This window comes from Pipra filicauda, unplaced genomic scaffold, assembly GCF_003945595.2.
Source record: "Pipra filicauda isolate LSUMZ 115617 unplaced genomic scaffold, ASM394559v2 scaffold266_size1643727_pilon, whole genome shotgun sequence".
In the NCBI taxonomy this organism is placed as follows: domain Eukaryota; kingdom Metazoa; phylum Chordata; class Aves; order Passeriformes; family Pipridae; genus Pipra; species Pipra filicauda.
This window is the reverse complement of record NW_024104383.1, coordinates 181184-200726: the sequence shown is the minus strand read 5'-3', so window position 1 is coordinate 200726 and position 19543 is coordinate 181184. Positions and strand designations below refer to the sequence as shown.

Sequence of the window (19543 nt, the reverse complement as noted above, 5' to 3'; positions counted from 1 at the left end):
GGTGATATGGGATGGAGGCTGAGCAGCCAGCAGCTATTATACTATATCTGCTGAACAAATGGATTTGGATGAGGTTCACCTGATCAGCTTCGGGTGCACAAATGAGAACTGTGCACGCAGAGCTGGGCACATGCTGCCCATGGAGGTTACGCACTGCACCCCTGTCACCAGCACCCTGGCACCTGGCACCTGGCTATTGGAGACAACTGCCTACTATGCCCTGATGAAGTAATGTGTACAATGGAGCTCTAACAAGATCTTTTCCCTTCAAACAGTGTACAAATTAACAGTCAGCAGCATTTGAAAAATGGCCCTGATCCCTGTCCACACAGGGAGTTTGTTCCCAGTGCAAAGTGCCAGATTATGACAATGATACATACTTCAAGTGGGTGAAAACAAATGAATAACAACACCCTGACAGTACTGCTGTTCCTGAGTGCTTAGGAGCTAGGTAAAACTGACAGTGCAAGATAAATATGGCACTGAGATGAGATGTTGCAGTGCATGGCTGGTCAGGGGAATCTAGACTCATTGGCCTTTACAGATGGGTTAATTCTAAAGGCTGCATTTGATTCTGAGTGATAGCTGCTCTCTGAGCAAATAGGGAAGGCTCAATCTGTGGGAGGACTGAGCCACAGGTGGTAGTCCCATTTGTGAAGGAAGCATTGGGTGGTCCTAGAAACAAAGGATGTGAGTTTGCCTATTGCCTCTGCATCCCCAAGTGTAGGCTGACCCCCCCTGCCCACCCCCAGAGGGTCCAGCCAAACACGGGTGGACAACTCGCCTAACAATACAGTGAGGAAAGTGGGACTGTCCCCAGCCAGAGGCATTCTCAGCACACACCAAATGTGCACTAGCTCGTTTTCATAGCATAGGAATCATGAGGTGCCAGGGAAATTATTTGCTATCAGGCTGACAGAAGAAGGGCAGTGTGACCCCTGAATCACATGTGGCTCTTTACCTGGAATGCTGTGGAGTTCAGATGTACTCAGGGGTTTCAATAGGCTCCAGAGTCACTCCTTGAGCACAACCCCCACCTGCTAGTTCAGTGCAGTGGACAGATACGACCACTGCTCCAGAAGGACTGCAATCATGATCTCAAGTAATCATCACCCTGTCTTCTACAGGCTTTTCACAAACACCTGCTAATGGCTGAGGACAAAGAGAGGCCCCAAGTCAGCCGGCCCCCCATGTCTCACCAAGCTTTCTCTCGGATTGCTTCCACGGTGGTGCTGGAACTCCTTCCATGGCTTGTCACCACCAGCCCCCACCAGTGGTACTCCCCAGGCTCAGCAGAGGATCCCTGGCCAGGGGGGTCCCTGTGTCTCGGTTAGCTCTGTCTGTCCCCCTACAGTGCTGTGGTATGTCCTCTACACTTGCAGCACCAGGTGGGCTGTGTCCCTTAAGGAAGGCTTGGCCTGCTGCGGCAGGCAAGGATCAGAAATTCCTTGAGACAACACAGCTGCACTTTGTTTCCACTCTATTCCCTTCAGTATAAACGCAATCAAGGGCATATCTTGTCTGTCCTCAGAAGATATGGAGCAGGTCACATATACCTGTACCTCTTTCCAGCAGCAGAGATTTCAGATCGCAATAACCTCACAGTGCACGAGCCTGGTGAAATCATGGTTGCAGTGACGTCAGGATGATCTCCGAGCTTCTTACCCCAGGCACTCTCCTCCCCAGGAGGAGCCGGTTCCTGTAATTACAAAGTGGAGCCATATCAGAGGAAAACTAATCAGCTTGGTGGATGCCAAAAAATTAAATATTAATCTAACTATTGTGAACACAGAAATATTCATCTTCAGATATTTTCTGGCACAAGTGTCAAAATCAGAGTGGAACTAAGGCTTTATTCATTTTCCATTATCAACTTAAATAAAAACAGTCAGAAAAATGGGCAATGATGTGCAGAAACCACTCAGCAGAGATAATTACAGAGTAAGTTTAGGCAGCTAATCACTTCGAGAATATGCTTCAGATTCAGATAACTGGCTTGTTTCCCTGCCTTGTTAAATCAGACAGACTCTCAGCTTTGCCTGATGAGGATGGGACTCCCAGAGTCAGCATCTTTAACCAACAATAGGGCTGTTTGGCAGGCACGGACACATCCCCACCAGCCAGCAGCAGGATGGGAAATGCTCTCCCTACATCAGGAGAGAAAGATGCAGCAGAAGCAATGGTGGAAGGCGGGGCAGTCAGCAGGCAGGGCAGGGATAGTGGGAGGAAGGCAGGGCAGAGCAAGGCAGCTCTGGCAGCAGAGGGACAGAGAGCCATAGGCAAAGACTCATCGAAAAACCGAGGAGCGGCTGCAGCAGCTGCAGCAGGATGGGAGGACAGCTGTGGGAAGACACAGCCTTGCAGGTGTCCATTCCCTGCAGGACAGCAGTTCTGGCCTTCGTGGCACTCACGCTGAGGAGCTCCTGGGGCTGCCCTGCACAGCACTTGCACCCACCCTGCCCAGCAGCCATAGAGCAACTAACCATACTTACACCAACTGGACTCTCTTTCAGGGGAATCACTGCAGGCAAGAGGCAATTTTCCAGGCATGTCAGGCCCAGCCCTCCCAGCACTGCCAGTCCACGAGCTTTACACTCCAGTTTCAACAAGGGCCTGAGTGCTGCTGGCGGCCGTGGCAGTGGCAGGAAGGAGAGCTCCCGCTGGGTACGGGGCAGGTGCTGCGGGTGCTGTCGGTGCACCGGGAACGGTAAAAGGGACACCCACCCAAGAGAGAACACACCCGGCTGCAGTCTGGGTAATTTGCACTTGCCAGTGCCTCACCACCACAATTACCTTATCAAGAATGGAAAAAACTCCCCTTTATAGTTCTAGTGGAACACCCTTATGTTCTCAATCACCAATTTACATGGGCTTTTTCCTTGGAACTAAGGCAGGAATTATTTTTACAACAGCATTCATGCATTCATGTATATTCTCTCTTCTTCTTAATTATTAACTTTGCTGTAGTAAATAAAGGGTGTTTATGAATTCCATCAATCTCAACAAACCTTTTGCATTAAAGTACTGAACTAAAGTTCTTCTAATGAAGAAGCAGTATTCACTTTTGCTTTATTTAAAGGAATTAAATGATAAATATAGTCCTCTGGATGCTCTTGTGCAGTTTCTTAAATTCAAAAGCCTGCCAGAAATTATGCCTGACTTACTAGCTGCTTCATTATAACAGCCTAAAGGATAGGAATGGACTGGAATAAATTGGAAGTTTAAAGAGCCCGCAGACCCTTCAGCAAGACAGAGGCTTTCAGAGGTGGCAGCAGCTCTGTTAGTTAACATGGTGCTCAGTATTCTGCTTTGCAATGTCTCTCTCTGTCAGGTTCTGTCCACCAAGCCAAACCCTTCAGCCGTGTCTCCGAACGCTGCTCCCGCAGGCTCTGCTCACAGCAGTGCTAGAACTGCTTTGGAGGGAAATGCAGAAATTCCATATTTACTTCCCTCAGCACAGTCTGTGTCCAGCCTTTCTTTGGTCATACTGATAGGCTTGTATTCTGTGGAATGCTGGGCTGCACAATTTCCTATCCTTAAGATCCCCACAAACTAGAATGCACAAGGGAAGTGCCAGCCACTGGGTTTTTCAGTTTGGTCCCCAAGATTGGCCTCACCATTGAAAATTCATATTTCTAGTGACACACAAACTAAAGCAGTAGCTGTTCCTGGGGGTTACACATCCCAAGGCATCTCTCCCAGCTATTTATAAATAGTATTGCTAAACAGGTATTGCCAGAGTTTCTTCTTCCAGCAGGCTTTCTTATTCTGATCTAGTTTGACCCTGACAAGCAGTAGTTTTCCTGAAACAGGCATAGTCTCTTCTGTTTTCTAAATAATCAGTAATTTGTTGTTCATCTTGATTTAAGAAAGACATGCCCTTTGAGTATGTGCTGCTCTAGGATCCCAAGGACTCAGCACAAGCCACTGACAGAAACCAGTGAATTATTCCAGTTAAGCAACATAAACAACTCAAGCTTTTGTTGATTTAAACCAAAAATGACCATGCTCTCACTCTGAAAGAAACTGTGGTATTAGAAAGCATAGGTTTGACAAGACAAGCTAAAACCTACAGTCTTCATATTCCAGTAGGCCTATGCCATATTAATTATTTATCAAGATGTTTTCTTAAAGTAGTGTCTTTGTGCCTTTAATTTTCAATTCCCTTAATGCTAGGAGGATCTCTGCTGGCAACACATCAATTATTAATAGAGTTAAAACAATATTTGTTTTCCCCCAAATACATTTTTGAATGCTGTCCTCATACCAGTTAGGTTTTTCTGAAACTTTAATGAGGATCTCTGATTTCTTCCAGATTCGTGGCTGAGACACAAGCTTGGCTGGGCCTTTGATTTGGCTGTCGGAGCACATGTGGCATCACATCCTCACACTGCTTGTCCCACTGGGGCTGGGGGAGTGATCAAGCAAAGCAGCTGTGATGAGGCAGGAGAAACAGCAGCACATCTGTAATTGGGAATTTCAGTTGCTGAGTTCAGAGGTTCTGTTATTCTAGTGACTGTTCTGCTTTTTTTTCTTTCGGTAGCTGTCCCCAGGCTCAGCAGACAGAGCCTGTGCTTCACTCTGCTTGGAATACTTTTCTCCCAGCAAAGAAAACAACAGTGCAGTTCCTTTAATCTATGAGAGACCCATTTCAATTCAGCAAAAGGATACTTGAAACATCATGGGTTTAAGAATTTTATGCAATCTCAGCCACTTCTCTCTCTGTCAGGGAGCATATAAAAAATTAAAACCCCAAATACTTCTTATTGCTTTTCTAGGCCCTAATTACAAATACATTTTCACAAGGAGGAGTCAACTTAAGCCTAATATTGTTCAAAATCTCGTCATTTCAATACAGTCTTCACTTGATGTGGATTGGTAATTGGAGCTGTGGAATCAATTTTTCCCATACTTGAAACACCCAAATGAGTATGAAATGTGTTGCATTTGTTCCATGCACGTCTACAGTTTTGCATTTTGCTTGGAGTGGAATGATCATTCTGATGTATTTTTTATAACAGAGCAATGTTTCCTCAGACTTTGATGTTTCACGTACGGAGCTATTATAACCATTTGCCATTTAGGTGCATGATCCATGGCTAATCTCCAAAGCTTTGATGCATGCAATAATTATTACTATTGATGTCACTGCACCATATTTAAAATGTGAATGTCTCATTGTAAGTCTACAGCTAGCAGAAGAGAAAGGCAACCAGTCTCCACATCAAGACTGGAAATTCCCTGTTGGTAAATGTCTGGAAGAGTGTAAGGTGACATTCCAGAGTGAGGCACTGACTGTGCTATGGGCAAGGGCTCCAAGAGCAGGAGGGTGATGTGATGTGTGTTCTAGTCTCTGCACTGAGAACAGCTCTGGGAAATTGGGCACTGGGGTCTCCAGAAGTTTGACCCTGAACTCAGCCATATGGCATGTTTCAGGCAACTCCTGCACCTAGGGCTCTGAGTAATTTTATTTGTGCCCTGTGTCACAGGCTTCCCATGGGGTCACAGCCTCCTTCAGGTATCACCCTTCTCGGGCATGGGCTCCTCCCTGGGGCTGCAGGTGGATCTCTGCACCCCTGTGGCCCTCCATGGGTTGCAGGGGCAGAGCTGCCTCACCATGGGCTTCACCAAGGAATCCCAGGGGAATCTCTGCTCCAGCACCTGGAGCAGCTCCTGCCCCTCCTTCTGCACTGCCCTGCGTGTTTGCAGAGCTGTTCCTCTCACATATTCTCACTCCGCTCTTCTCTGACTGCAATTTTCTCCGAGCACTAACTTTTTTCTTTCTTAAATATGTTATCCCAGAGGCGTTGGAGACATCACTGCTGGGCTTGGCCTTGGCGAGCAGCGGGTCCATCCTAGAGACAGCTGGCATTGCCTCCACTGGGCACGGGGGAAGCTTCTGGCAGCTTCTCACAGAAGTTACCCCTGTAGCCATGCTCTGCTACCAAAATCTGGACATGCAAACCCAATACAACAGTGTGCAATTGTGTTCTCTGGCATAACACCAGTAACACATTAACCCTGGCTCTATGTGCCTGACATTTCCAGTGTCAATCTTGGCTTTCTACCTATTCAGACTTAATCTACAGGAAGCGGGATGAACAAGGCTTGCTCAGCACCTGTGGCACTCTCCCACTTAGTAGCAGCCCAGGTCTTACTGTTTAAAGCACACAGCAGGAGGAACAAATGAACAAGCCTCGCCAAGAGGGAAGCAGCTGAAATACCCACAATGAAAATTCAGTGTTAAAAATGCTCTGAAATTATTTTCATTCTTTTCAGGCTTACATTGAATATCATTATTTTTATTACTAAACATTTGACTTAATTTTTAAAAGTGATTATAAAACTGAGAATAATTATAATATTGTGTTACCTCCCCCAAGGTGAGCATCAAAGGTAGAAAGTTGTGTATTTAACTCACGAGGCTACAGATGGGATGTAGGTACCCACACAGTTTCTGAAGTCCAAAATGGGACTGTGGAAACGATCCAGGTAACCCTGAACTCTAAAGGAGAGAGGAGAGAAAAGATTTCTGCTGTTGCTGCCCTGGTCACTCTGTCAACAAATCAATGAAAGAGCTCAATATCTACCATGAGAGTTTCAAATGCCGCATCATTTCGTCATCCTCAAGAAGTTATTAGGCAGCTTCCCTGCCCTTGATTTCAGTTCCAGAGAAAAAGAAACTTCTTCTAAACACTTTGACAACACATTGGCAGAATAGGCTCTGCATAAGATCACCATAACTCCTTATTTCTTGCCAGCCTCAGAGATGGTGGAAAATCTATGGAGAAGTGACTGTGCATCCTAGACAGCAACAACTACAGCCAGTGCTCAGCAAAGTCACAGAGAAAATGGAGAAGGATGAAATGCCATGCATGGAAAACTGCAGCTACCTTTTGTTACTACCTGAGGCTTTTCATTTTGCTGTGCAATCACTATTACACATGCAGTGACTCCTAGCACTGTTAGACCACTGCTTTCTGTAGCCAAACACTGTACACATACACATACACGTTGTGTGTACCACCAGATATCCCACTGGATATATTTCTTCTGAAAATCAAAGAAGAAAACAGCAGCTTGTAGAGCAGAAAACCAGAGCTTGTGATAGAGCAGCAGTGAGACCTTCACCACCTTACTGCGCCTGAGTGGTGCTTGTAAAACTGCCCCTGCATCATACCCCCAGACAGACTTCTCCTTATTTTTCCCAGAGAGGCCAGAAAACATCTCAGGGCTAGGTTCCCAACAGCTCTCCTCAAGCAGGTCAGGAATGAGACATCAGTACCCTTTTTGTCTACTCAGCCCTCCCTCCTTTTCTGTCCAGGATCTTTTTGGCCAACTAACTACTTAGAAGAGAGTTACATTCTGGGCAACTTTAGGAATAAGGAGCAGTCCCAACTTCTTGCAGCAAAGTACCAGACTTGCTTATCATGCGGATACACAGAAGAAATACCTGTACAGTATATAAATCATCCGTCATCATCCTCCCCAGAAAACTCATTATTATAATAGTCTAATCATTGTGATAACCAGTGGCATCACTCCTACTAACATTAATTCTGATTAGTTCATCTGGTATTAATTTGGATGTCACAATTATTTCCATGTGATTTTCCAGGCTTCTTGTGTGCTTAAGCCCATCCTGTTTTCTGCTTCAACAAAAAAGCTGTTCATTCATCACCTGTAAGACAGTCAGGCTCTCCTGCAGTCCCAGGATTCGAACCTTACATTTCCCAGTGTCTTCCTCTTAGTGAAAAATGTACTTCATACCCCACCACCGTGGAAGCTCCTTGGTGTAAGGGATCTGTGTTTTCATTCTGTTATTTTGTGCACATTCCACAGAGCCAAGTTCAGCAACAGTGCTCAACAGGTAACAACAACCTGTTTACAATGCTGGAGTCACAAAGTGCATCCGATATGTAGAGTCAGTCTTAAAGGGAGGGTGGCGCTGGGGTTTCCTACACCTGCTCTTCCCCAGACAGTGGCAGTGGCGGTGCTCTCGGCACAACTGCTGCCGAGAGGCAAGTTCTCCTGTAGGAATAAGAGTAGGGATTACTCTACTCATCGCAGAGCCAAGAGTTTTACTATCAATTCCTTCAGTGCTCTTTTACATTTCACTAGCTCTGCCTTAGATATGGCTGGAATGTAAAGCAGAACTCCGGGCAAGGAGCATCAGCTAACCTATGCTGCCCTCCTCAGGAGCCGAGCACAGCCTGCGCGGGGAATGAGGGGCTGCTTTGCATGAACAGGTGCATCAAGAACCTCATTTTAACAAAGATAAAGAGCTTCTCAAAAAGAAGGCTTTTTCTGTGACACAAAAAGAACTCGTCTTCAGCTGAGGCTCAAGGAAGAAGAATCAGTCTGTCTTTCAGGACAAACATGCACTCAGGAGATGCAAAGGGAGACAGAAGAGCAGAGCAGCAGTGGCAGCAGCTACACCCACTGCGTACATCTAGGGGAGCAAACAGCTGGACAGACATTAAGGGTAGCAAACCCATACTCCCTCCTTCACATCCTAACGCAGTGGACAGGACACGCACAGGGACTCCTCAAGGGCACACCCATCACACTCACACCACAGTGAGCTCCCGGCTCGATCGCAGTCACAAAATCAAAACACTGGCACTGTCCTATTGAGGTAGAGAACTTTGTAGCTCAGGAAGCAAAGCATCCAGAGACAAAGCAGTTGGTCCACCCAGTGACAGGAATATGTTTCCGAGAACCAAAAGGGGCTTGTCCAGTCAGAAACTCCTGAAGCAGTTGTGGAAAAGGGGCGAGTATCAAACAATAGGAAGATAGCAATCAAAATACAAACATCAGTGGATCACCTGAAGTGGGAACAAGGAGGGTTTTAGTGTTACATCAGTATGGGGAAAAAACAGAAAGTAATTGAGATAATTTCAACTAGTTATGTTTCATTAAAGAGCTAGAATTCAGCACAATGAGGCTGCATTTGAAAGGTGCTACTCCATCTGCAGAGGTCATGGTGTGCCAGGAATGCTGTTGCAGTAAAGGACCTTTAGCTTCTTCCCATGGCACGAGAGGAAAAAGTTAGACCCATCATAACCAAAGCAGCTATCTGAAGGCAAGCCGTGGAGCATTTCAGAAATTGTGTGTTTATAGTCCAATGATATTTAATTCCTTTGCTCTCATCTGCCACCCAGGGACATCTTTGCACTTTGCTTTTATTTATCACCAAAGTCTATTCTCATTCCAGTCCACAGAGGCTGATGAATGATGTTTATTTGTCATTCCAGAGGATCATTACTTATGTTGAACCCATTTGTCCCTAACAGAGATGTAAGATGTAGTTCCCTAGGAATTCAGAGGTTATTTAAAGTTCTTTTCCAATATTCAATTTGCCTTTTATTTATTTAGGGAGCTATTTCAGCAGGAACCTTGCTGTTGAGAGGCACCCTGACTTGTTACCAGCACTGGCCTCAAAGGTGGCCAGAAGCTGGGGCAGGCGGCAACATTACAGATTAAAGTAGTAATTACAACAAAGAATACAACATTAAATAAAAGCAAAAGTAGCAAAGGCAAGGAAGAAAGAGGAAACATAAACTGAAAAAATACACCGGTGCTTAGGATAATCACAGTGCAGGAAGAGGAGTGGGCTTCTGAGCAAGCACTTCCCAGCAAGACACCACTCACTTGAGTGTAGCTCTCTCCCCATGTGCTGTGATTGTGAGGCTGCCAGCCTGGCTGGCATGTCACCTCTCCAGAAGCCATCAACCAGGCCTGCTCTGCTGGCAGGATGGCTCTGGACCACTGTTCAGCAGAAGGGCCTGCCCAGCTGCAGCAGAGCATGGGGCTGGTCCCTCCCAGCAGCAGACTCGAGGTCCTGCCTCTGCCCGACTCCACTCTGCTGCAAACACACTGTGCAGCCCTGGGCAAGCCTGCTCACCTTCTCTTCAGTCAGAGGCGCTGGTGACAACGACACTTCTCACTATCTCACAAGAAACTGATAGATTTGGGACGGTCTGAAGCTGCTCTGAGCCTGCCTGATAGAAGAGACTGAACAGTCTTGCCAAGCCGGCATTCGCAGCCTCCTCCCACACAGGTCGCAGCAGACGCAGCGAGGAAAGGGCTCGGGCAGGTACCAGGGGCTGAGCAGCGTCACTGCATGGAGCTCCTCTGGGAATAAGGCTCCTTGCGAGTAAGAACTAGCCAGGTCCCTATGCATAGCACCACGTTGCCAGCCAGAAACTCTGTGGCACTTGCTTGGCAGCACCAAAAACCCCTGCATTCTCCTTAACTGTAAAGGCTTTTTAATGAGCATTAAGAGAGTACGTCCATGCCCCAAACACAAGGCAGCTGCTAATTATTCCCACTGCTGTTAGTTTCCTCTGGTCTCGCTCTCTGATCATTTAATGGGAAGTAGATTATGAAATAATTGAATGTTGGAACCTGCAGAACCCCCACTCCAGCAGGGGATACACATTATTTACCCATAAAAAATATTCCAAGGGTTATTACCATGTAAACTGTGATTAATTAAATTCACAGGAGTTATTTCTGCGGCATGTAAATGGGAAGATTCCTGCAGAGGAAAAGCTGGGGAGCTGGCTCCATCCTGACAGCAGCACAGCCATGCAATGAGACAAAGCCCTGAACTCACCCCCATGACTTTTGTGCTATAAAGTGAGCAACTGAGTGTGCAAAGCAGTGGGCAAGGTGGAAACTGGAGCGAGCCTGCTTAACCAATCCAAATTTCCATCTAGAAAGGCCACAACCTCCCAACCATATGGGTTTCTCCGTCCTAGAGGCTGCCAGCCCCTGCATGGGCATTAAGTGCATGGTCTTAGATCACCATCCACTGCACAGAAGCCTCCATAAACATTCTCAACTGATCATCTCAGAGAGAACTCAGAAGGATCCTAGATGCTGACTGAACCTCTTCTTCCCATTTCTTCCTCCACCCCAATCAATCAACAAAACATCACTGGATGAGGGCCTGACCTGCCTATCTGTGACATCCACACAACACGGCACTTGCCTCCCAACTTTAGACCTGACTTCCACTGCTGGCAATACTGCAACACTTCCACTGCAAGAATTAAACACACCACAGCCTAGGGTTGCAGTTATCTCTGATGAGCCAGAGGCAAATTTTAGAGCTAAGTAAAGCCACAGTAAAAACTACTGGACCTAAGTGTAAAACTACTTCATACATAGCTTATTTCCTAAAATGTGTCAAATTTAGGATAACACAGACATGTAAGAGCAGCCACATAACTTCAAATCTAAAGGCCATTTAGCTCGATATTCTGCTTCTGGCAACAGGCAGGAGAAGAATGTCTAGAGAAGAAGATAAGAAATAGAAAAGCATGTAGCAGCATGTCTCCAGCCTCCAGTAATGCACACACAGTTTGGAAAATTCCTGAGTCAGAATAGAGTGGGTCTTTGGCGTTTAATATTCACAGATGGATTTCACTTTCACAATTTTTGCTTTAATTTTCTGAAACTTTCAGCACCTACAACATCCTGACACAAGGAGTTCCACAGCTCCAGTATGCACAGTATGAATAAGCATGTCCCTTTTTCTTTTTTGTTTTGAGTTTGACATTCGTATTGTCATGTCCTTCCTTCCACCACCAGCTCCTTCATTAACAATTATTCCTTTCTCATCCTTCCTATTCCACATAATTTTATACACATATATTCCAATTAATTGTCTCTTCTTCAAGGCAAAGCACTCCTCATAAAGAAGCCTTTCCAGATCTTCTGTCATCTTCGTCTGTCTTGGCTAACATTTTCTAGTTCAATTCTTTGCTTTCTGAAGTGGGGAACCAGCACTGCATAGAGTATTCAAGGTGCACAACACTGGGAATTTAGGTAATGACATAATCCTGTTACCTGTTTTATACCTTCACTAAGAACTCCTAACACATTATTTACCTTTATGACTCAGTGCTATGCCAGCTTTTCCATATAAGTATTTATTTCAATCCCAGATCTCATTCATTACTTAACAATCACCTCTGTACTCAGACTGTATACACAAAATTAGGATTATTCCTCCTTCTGCTCATCACTTTCTAGTTCTCTAGACTGGATTACAGCAGGTACGGCAAAAATCCCTCACTGAGCACCCTTTGTGGCAAACGAATCCACGAGAGACAGATTTTGTCCAGGCAGAACTCACTTGTAACTGTATTACTCCATTTATATACAGAATAAGAGTCCAAGCTATCAAGCCAGGCCAGGTGTTTCTTATCTGCACACATACCAGACAGACACTCCCATGTCTGCCTTCAGCCACAAAGAACAATCACGCTTCAAGCGGCCTTCCAGCTTGACCTTGCGATTCCTTTCACACGCACACTAATCTTAGCTCTGGCTCGCTCAGGACCACAATATTTTTGCTTTATTTTCCTCTATCATCCAGGTGGCTGGTGTTGTCTTATTTAGCTGCAATCAGGTCAGTCAGTCATAGCACAGGACAGCCTGGAGAGGTGCCCCACTCCTCTCTGCAGAGGTAGCAGGAAGGCCAGAGGTGGTGCAAAGAGGAAAGGTGAGCACTTGTATCCCACTTGCATGATGGTGCTGCTCCTCTGAGGGCACAGGAAAGATCCCTGGCTCCAGGGTGCCAGCCTTCAGCTCTGCATTGGCAATGGGCTTATCATCTGTGCCCACTTATACCTCCTGATATCCCTGCCACAGGGATTCCTAAAAGCAGCTTCAAACCCAGGTGTTTTGTTCCACACTGAGAACAGTGGCACAGGTGCAGCAGACATCAGAGTGAAACAGTGTGTGACTTGGGAGCCATTTGTCACAGAGTTTGTTTAGTTTCTCAGAGTGAAGATAACAGCAGAATACAGGATTCATCACTTTAAATTCTATACAGTGACAAACTAGCAAGTGCATTTAACAACCAAAATACACTTCACAGCCAGTAATGGATACTGTTAAAGTGTAACCTCATACTTGGATTATCAAAGGCAGAGTCTATGAATTTTTGTTTTTGTATTAAATTTGTTTTTTCCATCTGCTGAAAGTGGTTCTTTGTGATTTCACAGGGCATTACACTTTATGTCTCTCATTTGCTGCACCCAAAGGAATTTCATTCTGCTACATTAAAAAATACCTTGCTACACTAGCTAAGCTTTTAACTTTCCTGAACGCACTGTTCCGTGTCTATCTCCATCCCAGCGGTTACCTTCTTTGAATGTATAATTTATACATATATACATAAAAATATAGTGTCATTCACATGTCATACTGCCTTTGTCACAATGAGGATTTTGTCTCTGTCCCTTTGTGCCAAATCCATGGTCACCAGCCCAGCTTCTGCCACGTGTCTGAAAGGGACATGCCTGATCTCCAAAGCGCACACGGATCTGTAGCTTTTGCTTTCCTCTGCAGTACACACAGCTGGAGAAAGGGGAAACTACATTGCAGCTCCTTTTGCTGGGGATATCCCACAATGCACACTGCACACACAGACAGTGCCTTCGCTCCTGAGAGTCTCACTGTTTCATTTTACAGTAATGTACGGGCCATTCCAGCTGGGTATTCCCATGCCAAGGCAGGACTACTTCTTAGCAGAGGATCACTCCAGTCATGTCACCACGACTACCATCTACTATAAGTGCCATCACAAAACCCACTTCCAAGTGCATCTTCTGTCCTTCCTTAAAAGCCATGACAACCAAACATCTGCAACTTTGCCTCAGTAGTAAGCCTGGTTTCCAATTTGTCCCAGGGTCTCATTGCCCCCAGCTCACTGCATGCTTGCCCTTCCTGTTATTTTCACTATACTGCATCAGGTCAGATCTCGATATGTATTATGAAGGATTTTGCTACAAATTAAGTTTGGGAAAGGTTTAGTATATTGCTGAATCTAAGCTTCCTACTAGGTCTTTCCCAGCAGCACTGTTGCTTTACAAAGCTGTTAAAAGGAACTGATGGTAGCTTGGCAGGTGACTTGAACCTGCTGTGCAGCACACATTGGCAAAAATATCTGCTCTAGGTGAACCTGCTTTAGCAGGGCATTGAACTAGATGATCTGCAGAGGCCCCTTCCAACCTTAGCCATCCTGGGATTCTGTGAAAAGCAAAAAGGGTCTAGGTCCTGCACCACCTTTTCAGAGCAGCAGTGTTGTCCGCAGTTCCCAAACACAAGCTATGTGTAAAGCATGGCTGGGTGACTTCTTGGGAAATGTAGCCCACTCCCACAGTGATGTGTATTACATTCATTTTAAAATCATTATGGAGAGAACTTCCAGGACAGAGGAAGCTGCAGAGCATTTTCACAGAGTGTTACAACGTGAAGGGATGCAGAGCGCATGCTGCTTCCTTTATCCTCACTGCAATGACCCTGAAAGTTCTCTTCCCCAAGAGCTCCACCCTGCTTGAACTGAAGAGCTGCTCACAAACCAAGGGAGGACATTCCTTCTCAGAATGCAGATGAAAATACACCCATTTCAATTAAGTCTCCTCACCATGGCAAGTCACTGCTCCTTTCCAGAGCACAGTGGGAGCATGGCCTGATGTTGCAGGATGCCAAGACCTCCCGCCCTGGCCAGACTCCCTACATGCTCTGCGAGGAGCTTTGCTACCACTGGCACCAGGCAAGGTGGGTATGCAGCTGCTCAAGAAAAGTCAAACCCAGAATTCCACTCTATGTCAAGTGCAACATCCTGGAACAAGTCAGGAGGAGCCAGCAGAGCAGCAGGGGCTTCTGCCACTGCAGCAAGTGCACATGTACCATCCATCCACCTGCATGGGAAAGCAAAACCCCTCTCCAGTCCAAGGAGGGCAGAGACCAAGATTCACAAGAGCCCCTGATTCCTGCTGGGCACACGGAGCAACAGAGTGCCACTTTCGATTTTCTGCAACAATTCAAGCAGGGAGACCAAGCTACATAGCACAGAGAGACGCTGGGCATCGCAGACAAAACTGAGACATCTGAGCTTGATGTGTTTCTCTCCTGCATTTTCTTACAACCTCCAATATTATCGTGACGCACAACACCAGAGAATATAATTGCTGTAGTGATTACTTACAGCCATTACATTAAGCTTTAAAATGCTCCTTTCAAATTGAACAATGTTTTTTCAAAGTCAACAGCTGGTTCACAGCTTGAAAGCAACAGTTAAGATAAATTAAATAAAAAGGGTAATAAAATCACAGACTAAATTTAATTTTTGAAGCCCATGCAAACTCCAACAAAGACTTTACAATATCTTTTAAAAACATACACAGAAACAAAAGGCAATACAACTAGCAATTATTCTGTGGTCATTAATAAGAATGTGATGTATGAACACAAATAACTGTGTACATTTCTAGATATACTTAAAACAGAGCACAAAACAAATTCATGCAGTATTTATAGCCCTAGTCCAGGGGATAAATCAAACAGAAGTTTCAAATGAGATTTTTAAATCTTGGGAGGAAGAAAAAAAATGTTTACATATATGTATATGTATATATATACACACACATATATAATCTTCCTCTTAAGGTACACACATGTACATAAAGTGTGGTTAATGAAAATGACACATTTCTACCCTTAGGATAAAAAGGGGATCTGGTGTGTGCTCAAGATCAGTACAATGCCAGGACCCTGCATCAGCTCTTGAAATGCACTATTGGAACAACAGGCAAGGCTTACATTTCCAGAGTGTACAGCATCAGCTAAATGCTAAAAGACTTTTCTCTGGCCTGGCCCTCTGTTTGCCATTGGGAGAACACTGTTCACAATTCCAATGGCCTCTGCCTGGCTGGCAATGAAGTGCCAAAGCTACACATCCATTTGGAAGAGGCAGAGAAACAGAAAGGACCCATGCCCTGGCTTCCTTCCACACTCCTGTCAGGAAGCTTTCTACCTGCAGCAGTGTTCCAAACAGGCCAAGTATAAGCCAGCCATCTCTGAGCCTCAGACCTTCGGGCTGCTGAAGAGTTGTTCGACATTTTACATCCTATGGCACTCAAATAAGAAAATGATGCAAGTATCAGGAATACATATTCCACCTTCTTCATCACAACTAGGCTTTTTGCCATATGAGAAAGGCTGTTCTTCATAAAGGTTCATCGGCAAAAAGAAATACCCCATATCAGTTTTCCTAGTAAATCTTTCCAGTAGGCTGATAGATCTGATGTCACAGTTTTACAGCACATGTGTATGTAACATGTGTATGAGATAGGTATTTTGAAGCAGACAGGTATATTCTCCCAGTGACACACCATTTCCCTTCCTTCCTTCCTCTCACTAGCCAACCACTTGCTCTAGGAACCTCTAGGACTATGTACTATGAATGTTGCTCTCTTAGATTCTTAAGCACTTTAGATTTGTATGTAAATTAGGCCTGTGAGTTACTGTTGTTCTATAGTACATTCTATATGAATCTTTTGTTAAATTGTTTAACTTAAGCTATCAATTAAGTGTTGTTAAGCTTAAGTGCTGTTAAAACTTTAGGCCTAAACTGTTTGTCAAGTCCAGGCTCAGTATAGCAAGGAACTTGTGACTCACCAGGAGGGTCTTCCTTATTCCTTTTTATCCTTATCCTTTCCTACCCTTACCCTTCACCCCCTCCCCTGCTCCAGCCTCCACATAGATAATTTTTGAGTTGATGATGGTTTTAGACTGATTGATTTTAGATTTTAGTTTGCTTTTTCTCTGTGTGCTTTAATAAAGTAGTAGAGTTAACCTTGCCAAACTTTGTTGTGCTTTCACTTTTATATTAAACATGCTTTTGCCAATACCTTTGCCAGTGATTCGAGTGACCTCAAAACACTCATTCATGAGAGTTGTAAAGATTTTGTGTTTCCTTTAATGTTGAAAGAGCTGTCTGAACGATTGCAAATATAAAGGAAATCTGCAAATATGCAAATATGAAGGAGATTCAAGTTGATAAAAGAAAAGAAAAAGGAAAAAACTATTTTTAAAATAGTCTTACACAATTTCCATCCCACAAAGGTAACTAAGGCTACATGTGTAAGCAATACTGACTGTTTCAGTTGCACCTCAGCACTGACACATATGTCACAGATGGATGTTACATAATGTGTTTGTAAAACAGGCATTTTCCAGTGATTTCTGAAAGTAGAACTGGATGTGCTGATGTAGCTTGCTCCAGAAAGAACACTGTGTGTCCTATACCCACTGCAATGAGAAGAATTCCAAAGTGCCATGCAAAATGTCACCTTATCTCACTTAAAGTTATTTCATCTAGTAATAGCAGAGAAATTACAACAATATGTTGTTCTACATTACAGTACATGACAGCGTTATCTGTGAGACCTGGCAGCTGCCACTTTTGGCCGAGCAGATGGCAGTGATAAAACCACAATGCAGGGAACAGGTTGTTAAAGACATATCCGTCATTACACTGTCACTGCACAATTACACTCAGCTCCAAGATACCACCAAAATGCATGGCTGTGTCACTCTCAAGCAGGAAGATCTTGCTTATGTGAGGAAAATTATGTATAACAATTAATTCTGTACATATTATTAATCAGATTCATTCATCTCCTGTTCAGAGGAGCAGAAAAAGCAGCCAGGAAAGACATCCAAAGTCTTTAAAGTCTTATGTGTTTGCACTTCTGTTCTTGCAGAAGGGAGACAACCATTCATCCCCTGTAAAGGAAAATCAGAGCCAGCCATCGTTTTCATAGCAGTAGTCAATTTATATTCCCATTTAAGGGCCAGAGGGCATGTTAGCTCCCATTTTCACTTTTTTAGCTTTTTTTTGCAGGGTGGGGTGGTGGGGCATAGGGGAGATATTAAATGAGTATATTGCTCATGGAACCATTGCTCAGCCAACCACTCCTGGAAGCAGAAACAGGCTAAGGCACAGGTGGCAGGGCAGCAGCAGCACCAGCCTATCCCCCCTCCATCCCTGCCCGTGGCCACTGCCAACACTGACAGGCACTTCTCTGCTGCTGCGATGACCAGTGAAGGCATACACCCAAGCATTCAGAAAGCCCAGGAAACAAGGAAACAGACCACCTCCCCTGTTCCAGAATCACAGAATGGTTCAGGTTGGAAGGGACCACAAGTGGATCCTCTGGTCCAACCTCCCTGCTCAAGCAAGGTCATCCTAGAGCACGTGGCACGGGATTGTGTCCCAACGGTTCTGGAATATCTCTAGTGAGGGACGCTCCACACCCTCTCTGTGCAGCCTGTTCAGTGCATGGTCACTGCACAGGAAAGAAGTTCTTCCTAATGTTCAGGTGGGACTTCCTGTGCATCAGTTTGTGCCCACTGCCTCTTGTCCTATTGTTGGGCACCACTGAGAAGAGCCTGACTCCATCTTCTTGGCATCCTCCCTTTAGGGAGCGTGTTAATTCCAAAGTGCCAGGCTGCCAAAAGGGACATGGCATTCCTGAAGAGCTGAGCAGCATCCTGAAGCCCTGAAGAGAAAGAATACCTTCGGTGTTACTGCTGTGCTCCTGCAGTGAGTGTCCAAGGAATGACTCAGTGTAAGTACAGACCTTATAAGGGTAGCAGGGAGGGAGGACCTGGTCACAGCACACCTGGGACATGAGACAATCTATCAGAGAGGCCACTGAAGAAGCCCCCAGAGAGCTGCTGTGCCTGTGCACTGCTGACACTCAACGAGCAAGCAGAGACGCTGGAACCAGACCCAGGGTACTCGGGATTGCTGGACGTGATGTGGCACTGGAGACAGTTTCATCTTCAATAAAAACTCCAGACAAGGCAACCCATCTGACACAATTTTGCCCATAAGCAGCACAAGCAATTTACACATCCTGACTTGGGTTTATATATTTGGGGCATCTGCTTAGTTTTTATTACTTCTGGCCTCAGCTCTCACATTCCTTCACAGATCAAATAACTGCTTTCCCTATTTGCTAATTCCAGCAGCTGGTTATTACTCACCAGACTCCTGCTATACTCGCCTGGGGAAGAATCATAAATAAATGTGTAAGAGCAAGCAGATGCTGTCATTTTAAAAACCGATCCACCTAGTAAAAACGTTCTTCTTTGGACTCAAGTGGTGAATCACTGAGCATGCGTCTTGATGTCATTTTAATAAAATCCAAAACCAATCAAAGGACTTTGTTCATTCATTCCAATTAGTAAATGAGGAAAGAGTGCTATAAAGGAGAATATTGCTACAAATAAGAAATTACATTCTGAACAGGCCAAACACCTCTTCTTTCCAATGAAGACAAAGGTAAGATAAGACACAGAGCATTTTTTTTTAAATATCTGGTAAAACTAATCACTTTTCCACCACTGGCAGACAAGGTAACATCAACAAGGTAACATCAACTGTGGGTCCTGTAAACAGAAGAGAGAAATACAGATGGTTTATCAGACTTTATTATCTCCCTTAATTGTGTGCCTGTTTGTTTGGGGTTTTTTTAATAGGTAATTTCTTTCTGCATGTCAGTGCTAGGAGAAAGTGAGCTGCCTGGAGCATATTTAAAAAATAAACAGAATATAAGAGAGAAGGAAAAGTGCTCTGCTGACTAAAACCCAGGAAGCAGCAGAGAAAACCTTGGTACCAACTTTTCTTCCATGTTTTAAAAGGGACATCTTTCTGCAAGGTAAGGCAATT

At 44.8% G+C, this 19543-nt stretch overlaps 1 long non-coding RNA gene across 5 annotated transcripts in view; it reads right to left on the bottom strand.

Annotated features, from left to right (window-relative positions):
* LOC113995683 overlaps positions 1-19543 on the bottom strand; it is a 150657-nt gene that overhangs the window by 129132 nt on the left and 1982 nt on the right. For 4 of the 5 annotated variants that reach the window (XR_005563911.1, XR_005563908.1, XR_005563907.1 and 1 more), the window contains exon 2: positions 1563-1699. This is a non-coding gene — a long non-coding RNA (uncharacterized LOC113995683). Of the gene's footprint in view, positions 1-1556; positions 1700-19543 lie in introns of all 5 variants that reach the window. The other variant, XR_005563910.1, reaches the window with a different exon arrangement.